The following is a 7,192-nucleotide window of genomic DNA, read 5'->3' as shown; positions in this document are numbered from 1 at the left end:
TTACACAGAAAGAAGAGACAAAACACCTTCAAAGGTACTGAGCATTAGGACCAGTTCAGAGCGATGACGGTTCTTGGCGCGTCCGGAAAAACAAAGATGTGGAGAGGCTTTTTGGTGAGCCGAATATTCTGCGGGAGATGAAGGCACGGATGGCTCGGCATGTAGTGCGTATGGAGCAGGATCTGGCTGTGAAACGGGTGTACGAGGGTGTACCAGAGGGACACCGCACCGTAGGGAGTCCCAAGTTTTATTTTATTTTACTGCTTAGATGGATGGACGAGCTCACAGCCCACCTGGTGTTAAGTGGTTACTGGAGCCCATAGACATCTACAACGTAAATGCGCCACCCACCGCGAGATATAAGTTCTAAGTATGGTTACAACGGCTACCCCACCCTTCGAACCGAAACGCATTACTGCTTCACGGCGGAAATAGGCGGGGTGGTGGTACCTATCCGTGCGGACTCACAAGTGGTCCTACCACTAGTAAAAGTACCACTTGTCTGACGCTGTGGAAAGAAATTTACGTGAGCTCCAAGTGCCGGACTGGCAAGGTGTCACGCAACGCCGAGATGGATGGCGACGTTTGTTATCGGAGGCCAAAACCCACTTCAAGGTCATAACACCAGCGTAGTAGTAATAGTACATATCGTTTACCTCGGATTATAATATTCACGACACGGAATTCAAAAATCACAATAATACATTATGATTTATTCAAAGACAGGATTATAGATATGAATAATAAAATATTTTGAAAAAAAAAGACCTAATTTAATATTTAAGTATAAAACCTGTTATAGTTAGTTACAATTTATGTCCTTATATTCTATTATACTTTAACGCGTGTAGTTTACGCCCATAATTTTTTTACTGTTCGATTAGAAATATTAGAGATATGGACAGTCTGTATTTTGACATAGAACGAATAAAAATGGATTTTCTTCTTAAATTGTATGAGACATTGTTAAGGTCAGAAACACCCTCAATGAATAATTCAAAAAAGTAATTCGACGATATTTTGCATTTTTTATCAAATACTTAAAACCTCAACTGAATCTCAACTGGCAACTGCCAATTGCCAAAATAATTAAAAGGAATTTTATATTGAATAAGCCGTGTGAGTGAACCAAAAAATATTATTAGCGTTTGTACCAATACTATATTAAATTGAAAGCAGCACTATCTTAAAATTTTAAAACACATTAAACTTTATGGATATACGTTATAAAAGCAATAAATAATTCTCGTAATCGACAATAGATTCAATTTGTAGATGAGACGGAGGCCATGTTTGCACAAATGGCGCGAAAATGAAATATTGTATTTTAATGCAAGACAATGAATGCATTGAGAACCGAATTGTCACTGGAAAATACATATCGGCGAGGCACGGCTCTTCAATTGTGATTAAAATTTATATTATAATTATTCACGGCCTCTAACTTAAGTGCATAATCGATATTTTTATTGTAATTTCTACCAACGTTTTATTATTACGTAATTCGTTCTTTTTCATTCGCGAAGCAGTTGCTCTTGACCTGTTAGGTCTCCTTCGGAGGCGCTCGGGTAGCTGTTAGCAAATCCCACTCCTCCTGGCTGAACCGTTGCTCGCCCACCTGTCCTGGTGAAACTGGAAAGGCCTCCGGGCCACCAGTAATCCTTCAAATATAAAAAAAAATCGTTCTTTGACAATTTTTTATTTTAGTATTTTGCCGTCAATCGAGATAATATTGTAATGTTTCATAAAGCAAAACTGAGAAAAATGTTAAATTTATTTCAATTCAATTCAGCAAAATTTCGACATAAAATAATTAATGTCATGCAAGGCTAACACAGCTGTCAAAGGGCACAGATCGTGCAAGAGCCAAGTGCGGTTTTCAAATATTGATGTTTGGCAAAGAATTCCGGGATGTTTACGGGGCCGGCAGGCCTACTGACATACTAACATGTATATTTCCATTAATAAATGGTATCTTAGTAAACGTTACGTTTCAATGTATATATATTTTAAATTTGATATAAAATATGCACCGAAAAACAGTACTAACTTGACTAGATTTTTTTAAATTTCTTTAGTATTTTTTTTATTATTTACGGAACAATTTTAGTTTTTTTGTCATTTTTATCAGAGAGAACACACGGTTCAATGAAGACATACTAAAAAAACATATAAAACTTTTTAAAAATGAGGTGCTAAGAAAATACGGATTTTTATCTTTACAGCAATTACAACAAATACTACTTGGTGCTGTCAACTTCCCGAGTGAAATTCTCATTTCATCTAGGTATCAAAATACTCTGTATTTTTTATAGAACAATATCGTTAATATCATTTTACCGGGAATTTATAAAATATCTAATTCACAAAACAATTTAAACGTTTCCGGAACTCTCCGAATCACTTAACAGATTACACTTTAAAACAATCGTATCAATATTCCAGGAGGTTCGATAATTCGTAATAACTTTTTAATCTTCATTAACGTTCCGTTTCACGTTGCTCGTCGAACCGGATGTAATCCGTTTGGCGGTAAGTTAAAAAACGTTTAAAAGAGACGTCGGGGCGCGGGGGGAGACCAATTGAATTATTAATGCAGCCTCCACAAACGGCGAGGGTACATATTTACTCGTCTCGTAAATAGATGCGCACACAACCAACACGCGTTTTCTGTGCAGTATACGTACTGATATTAATGCAGATAAATATTATTAGATGATAATATATACATTATAACGCGTCGTGTTTATTTCGACAGTATATAGGTTATATTGATTTAAAAAAAACAAAGTTTACATTTTTTTGCAAATTCTTTTTTCAAACGTTCCGTATAATATTCGCGGACAAATTTGTATTTAGAATTAATTTCAAATATTTGCCTTCCAATATAAAGCATTAAAACAATATATCTGTTAAACTTCTGACAGTTTTCGTTTACAAACACATTTTTAATAATTTATTTCAACAAATAGTATCTAAATAATTGCATTATACTACATTCGCGTTCTTGTACACAATACGCGAAGGCCCGTAGTTTTCCCGAAGCTGCGCGCGCTACATTTGGATGTGTATGTGTGTATTTATGTCTAGGGTTGGCCTTTTGGGATGGGTCTCAGATCTATTGAATCTCTCTGCCTTTAGAAGGCAAGTCTTAGAAGCGACGTCACGATGTATTTGCAGAGTTGTGCAATTAACAGATCTTTATGAATATTCAATCGGTTTTTATGTTCATTTAAGGTTTGGTACGTGAAAGCATGTTAATTATCATAGTCTCTTTTATATCGGAATTTCATTCGGAAATCTATTTCGATATTGAATCGATTTTTTTTTTGTTTTTCTCCTTAATAACGTTACTAAACTTTTAAGATATTTATGACTACTCCAAAAAGCAACTTTTTCAGAAAAAATTAATTCTAACAATCAACTGTGACGATGCAATTTTGGGAGGATACAATTATTAAATTGTACGTAATCTATTTTTGGTTTAGACTCGACAAGAAACTGTAATAGTATATGTACAAAGCGTTTCATGTTCCGAGCGACACATCACGGAAAACCGTATCAGAAAGAGACGACATTGCGTTTAAAGAGACAGCAACATCGAGAGCGAGTGAAGCTTACATTTCCGAAACGTCTTAACATCGCGAATGTAGCTCGAAGGATTCCAGTACTTCCATCTTTCGCTCAAGAGATCATTATCGTTTGTCAGCTAATGTGCGTGTTGTATTAAAATAGAAGAGTACGGACGACAAATATTGATTCTGAGAAGGGTGTGTAATGAGGGCTGCGCGAGGGAGGCACATAATTTGGACTAATTCCTGTTGTGTTGACACAGGCTTGTCTGGTCGTTTGAGGATCTTGGTTACGCAACTTTTGCCTTCGGATGATTCGCAAAACGTTCTATACAATATATTATAAAACTTTCATTTGCCATTTTATGAACATCGTATTTGATTATAGCATTATAGCTCTGAAATAAAGGGGAATTGGAATTGGCCAAAAATAGAGAATCTTGGCGATCTTCAGAGGAGGCCTTTGTCGAGAGACAAGCTGTTTTGAAAACCACACCGAGCACCGAACGGAATACTTAATTATAAGTTGGATTTATATTTAAGTTATTATTAAGTAATTTTTTTTTATTGCCTAGATGGGTGGGCGATCTCACAGCCCACCTGGTATTTGTAGGCAGCGGCTTGGCTCTGCCCCTGGCATTGCTGAAGTCCATGGGCGACGGTAACCACTCACCATCAGGTGGGCCGTATGCTCGTCTGCCTACAAGGGCAATAAAAAAAAAATTGGTCACTGGAGCCCATAGACATCTACGACGTAAATGCGCCACCCACCTTGAGATATAAGTTCTAAGGTCTCAAGTATAGTTACAACAACAGTTACAACAAGTTAGTAACGATTAAGTAAAGCAGCAATAAAAGCTTACTTTATTTTTATTTATTTATTTATAGCATGATGAATTTAACATTGTTGTCATTGCGAAAAAATCTTGATACTATTTTTTTTCGTATTGCCTTTATAGGCAGATGAGTATAGGACCCATCTGACGGTGAGTACTCATCGTTGCTCATGCCAAGTCGCTACTTCTGAAGGCTCTCAGCAAACCTCGTTTGAGAAAGGATATTATATCGTAGTGCTCTCTGCTACAGTTGGAGTTCATTCCAAAGCCGGATGGTACGCGCCAAAAAAGATCACTGGGAACGCACTGCGACTCAAATCCAATCCAAATTTCAATCTTTTCATTTGCTGACTATTGTGTTACAACCGCAAAGTCGTCGCACAGATATACATCAGCTTCTTCGTATATATCGTCAGGGAAGAGGACGTTCAATTCTTCTTCACAATAATAATAATCATTTCCCTTGGATCTCTGGCCCACTGAGTTTCTCGCCGGATCTTCTCAGTAGATCGCGTTTCGGATCCGGTGGAAGAATTTGCGAAGCACTGCTCTTGCTAGGGCTAGTGTTAGCAAACTCGTCAGATCAGAGCCCCGTGAGCTCATCTAGTTGCTCGACGAAAATGGCATAACCCGTCGAGTTTGCCAGCATAGGTACGGAAAAAATAATAACACTTCCAAATAGCATACGATGATAAAAATAAATGAAGGGATAACCTCAAACAATTCAACCAAACACCATTCTAGTACATAGCACTATACTAGTAAAATTGTAAAGCTATGATATTATACATTTATGGATATTACATAAACAAACATACGCAACTGTCAGTGTGTATTATATTATAATATAAAGTCAATCGATTACTTAGCGATACATTCAGCGTCATTCAAACATAAATAAATTCCTTTGGCCACTATGGTCTTCATTCTAATGGATAAACATTGTCTCACTCTTCAACTCTGAACATATGACGGTCTTCTCACAAAAAATACTGGTGTTATGACCTCTTGTGAATCCACACGGGTCCACCACCACCCTGCCTACTTCTGCCGTGAAGCAGTAATCAGTTTCAGTTTGAAGGGTGGGATAGCCGTTGTAACTATACTGAGACCTTAGAACTCTTATCTCAAGGTGGGTGACGGTATTTACGTTGTAGATGTCTATAGGCTCCGGTAACCACTTAATACCAGGTGGGTCGTGAGCGCGTCCACCCATCTAAGCAATAAAAAAAATTCAACGTGAAGATTAGTTCAAGGTAATCCTGGGAGTCGTTTGGTGCGGTAGGACCCTACAAACATCTTTGGGCCCGCGGTCTGCTCCCAACATGTGCAGACCCACATACCTCGCGGGCACCCTAGGCGCGGACGCCTCACAGGAGATTCGGATGCTGCCCGAAAAAAAGGTAATCTATATATAGCATGTCCTGCCCGAAACAAAAAAAAGGTAGTCTATGGCGCACCAAAACCAGTACTAGTGAATCCAAAAAGGACTTATTTTAGGCAATTAGAAGTTATCGACTGTCATACGACCAATCCGAGCATAGCAGTACCGACTGTATCTTTGTTACAATTCGTTACCATTGGTTTCGCGTCTCTAATCGTATTCAGATCTAACACTGAATTCATACATTATGTATCAGACGCACCTACATGAATTATTTATGTTTTCATAGGCACACATCAAGTGCTACCGACGGCTGTTTTGTACGATTGGCAGTGATTTATTCCGTTTTTGGGTAGGTACGATTGTAATTCTTAAAACGTTTTTGACGTGCCGTTTTTTTAGGGATTTCAATAGTGGAACGTTCGTGTTTCGGTTTCGCTTCGGCCTAGAATAGCGTCGTCCCATCCCTATCCGTGGGCGTCGCGAAGTAATCATGAGTTGCCACTTCGACTTCCAGGCTAGGCGGCACGATTCACGTTATCCCATCGCTGACTAGAACTGTCGTTCAAGCTCGTCCGTCTATGTCAACAAATAAGCCATCAAAAATGATCTACACATATAAATAAAATTGTAGTGTCTGTTTGTAATATTGGAATGACCGCTTTTTACTACGTGCAATGAATGCAATTTTTGTCGGTCTGTCTGTCTGTTTGTTCCGGCTAATCTCTGGAACGGCTAGACCTATTTTAACGAGACTTTCACTGATAGGTAGCTGATGATATAAGGAGTAACTTAGACTAGCTTTTTTAGACTAGCTTCGCCCCGCGGCGTCACCCGTGGTACGACAATAACCGCGAGTAACATTGCGGGACTCAGCTATCAATAATAAAATTTAATGTTTCCGAAGCGAAGCGAGGGTGGGTCGCTAGTCTTAAATAAAACACTTGATGTCGCAACGAAAATAACTCATTACGCCCCACCCAGGTCCCAGCACGTTCTAAATTTCCAACGCACAAACCTTGTCTAACTCATCCTTAACGTTATATACAAAGATTTTAATACATGAAAAGCAAACACATGCATCCGCCGACATCCTTATCGCTGAGCAAACACAGTTCTATCTCAAAGTATTTCCATAAGCGAGCCGGTTCCAGGAAAAACGGCGTAAACACGTTTTTTTTATTTTTATTTTATTGTGGCCCGAGGCGGGGAATGCTACACCCAATCTTGGTATGCGATTAGATTCGAAGTCTTCAAGGTCTAAACCTATGAAATAAGGTATTTTAAACTGACCAATCTTTTTGCAGAGAAGTTAACGGAATATGTCGAATGACTTTAAACTATTATGCTCTCTGGGCACTTCCTCCCGTGTGTTAGATGTGTTAAAAATTTTCATTGGC

This window comes from Bombyx mori, chromosome 25, assembly GCF_030269925.1.
Source record: "Bombyx mori chromosome 25, ASM3026992v2".
Lineage (NCBI taxonomy): Eukaryota > Metazoa > Arthropoda > Insecta > Lepidoptera > Bombycidae > Bombyx > Bombyx mori.
The sequence above is the reverse complement of the archived record's forward strand: the minus strand, read 5'-3'. Positions refer to the sequence as shown.